The sequence below is a fragment of the Scylla paramamosain genome, chromosome 23, assembly GCF_035594125.1.
Source record: "Scylla paramamosain isolate STU-SP2022 chromosome 23, ASM3559412v1, whole genome shotgun sequence".
NCBI lineage: Eukaryota > Metazoa > Arthropoda > Malacostraca > Decapoda > Portunidae > Scylla > Scylla paramamosain.
In genome coordinates, this window is record NC_087173.1 from 3,655,486 (window position 1) to 3,657,985 (window position 2,500).

The window sequence follows — 2,500 nt, forward strand, 5'->3', positions numbered from 1 at the left end:
ATTCACTCCCTCACGCAATCTTCTCATGATTGTTTTCCTCTTTTCCTTCACCTTTCTTTCCTCTACCTTATTCCCTTTCAGTCTCTTCTTTTATCTCTCCCCTTTCGTCAGTCCTCCTTTCACTCCGTCTCTCCTCTCCTTTCATTTATCATATTTCCTCTCACACATCACTCTTTTTCGTCTCTCTCTCTCTCTCTCTCTCTCTCTCTCTCTCTCTCTCTCTCTCTCTCTCTCTCTCTCTCTCTCTCTTCCAAGGCCTTCCTTTGTGCTCTCCCTCCTCCTGTTTTCCTCCATCTTTCCATCTCTCCTTCCATCATTTTGCTTCTTCACTATCATTTCTCATCACTTCATTTCGTAACCTCCATCATTACTCCTTCAATTACTCCTTCCTTTTATCACTCACTCTTTCTCCATCCTTCCTTCTTCTCCGTCCGTCCCTCCTCCTTCCATCACTCTCTCATTCACCAACTCACTCGCTTCCTCCCTTCCTCCCTTCCTCATTCATTTATTCACTCCCTCTCTCCCTTCTTCCATCCTTTCTTCCTTTCTTCACTCACTCAGTCACTCCCTTCTTCACTCCTTCCCTCCTTCACTCCTTCCTTCCTTCCTTCCCTTTTTTCTTTCTTCACTCATTCACTCATCTTCATCTCCACTCTTTCCCTCCTTCCATCTTTCCTTCCTTTCTTCACGCAGCCAGCCATTCATTCAGTCAGTCAGTCTCTCCTTTCCTCCTACTTTCCTTGCTTCCTTCCTTCACTCACTCACTCACTCACTCACTCACTCACTCACTCACTCACTCACTCACTCACCCAGGCTTGAAAGGGTCGAGTTTAGGCCAAGGTAAAAATAGGAGGTACCAGATGCGTCTTACTTGAAGGAAAGGAAAGTCATTGCTTAATTTCAGGCAAGATCTGGGTGGTAATACTCGTGTGTGTGTGTGTGTGTGTGTGTGTGTGTGTGTGTGTGTGTGTGTGTATGTGTTCTGGGAGGTGCTAAGTGTACATAAGAATCTTAAGAATAGTGGAGAAATTATCAACCAAGACTTAACTCAAAGGAGGAAGAGGAGGAGGAGGTGGTGGAGGAGGAGGAGGAGCAAGAGGAGGAGGAGGAAGAGGAGGAGGAGGACAAGTATGGACATTGGTGTTGGAGCATTAAAGTGTCAAGTGTTTAGAGAAAGTTTAGTCACCGAGATAGAAAAAAAGTGAGAGAGAGAGAGAGAGAGAGAGAGAGAGAGAGAGAGAGAGAGAGAGAGAGAGAGAGAGAGAGAGAGAGAGAGAGAGAAATATGAATCCCCACCATGACTTGACGGATTTCAAAGAGAGACGTTGTTCGCTTTCTCACATTTTGTTGCTGTTTTTAATGCTGTTATTTTCTTCATTATTCATTACTTGTCATGTGTGTGTGTGTGTGTGTGTGTGTGTGTGTGTATGTGTGTGCGTGTGTGTTTGTTTGTGTGTGTGTGTTTGTGGTGGTATATTTTTTTGTTTAAGTTCTTTTCTCTCATTTTTTTTTCTTTCCTCCTTCATTTATTTTCCTTTTCTTTCATTTTTCTCTTCTATATACGCTTTCCTTCATTCTCTCTCTCTCTCTCTCTCTCTCTCTCTCTCTCTCTCTCTCTCTCTCTCTCTCTCTCTCTCTCTCTCTCTCTCTCTCTCTCTCTCTCCTATCATACCCTCCATTCCTCCCTTACACCCCTTTCTCTATTTTCCTTCTCTCTCTTCCTTCCCTTTTTTTCGTTCTTTTTTCCTTCCCTTTTTTATAACCTCCCATTTCTCTCTGTCTCTCTCTCTCTCTCTCTCTCTCTCTCTCTCTCTCTCTCTCTCTCTCTCTCTCTCTCTCTCTCTCTCTCTCTCTCTCTCTCTCTCTCTCTCTCTCTCCCCATTCGTACCATACTTTCCTCCCTCTCCCTTTTCCCTCCCATCTCCTTCCCTTACTGCCTCCATCACTAAACCAGACACTCTCACTCTTTTCGTCCATTCCTCCTCCTCCTCCTCCTCCTCCTCCTCTTTGTCCTCGTCCTCCTCGTCCCTCCTTGCCACTACCTTTATCACTCTCTCTCTCTGAACCTACATTCCCACTTATTCTTCCTTCTCATCATCACACTCTCCCTTCTTTCCCCCTCCCCCTCCTCCTCCTCCTCCTTCTCCTCCTCTTCTCGTCAAGTGCAGTTCAAGAATGTGAGAGCCTTGGGCATTGCAACCACATGACTATCATTTTAGATATCCATGATTTCTTAATACCAAAAGTCCTTTATCATGTCTTTTGCTTCTTCTTTTCTCCTTCTTATTTATTCCTTCCCTTTCCTTTCTTCCGTTTTTCTTCTTTCTTCTTTCCTTCCTATCTTCTTCCTTTATTTTTCTACTTCCGTTTTTTTTTCTTTTTTCTAATCATTCTTCATCCCATTTTGTTATGTCGCTTTTCTGTTTTAGTGTTTTTTATTCATTTGTCTTTTCTTTTCTCGATTATCTTCTTTTCCTTCTTTTTTTTCTCACTTATTTGT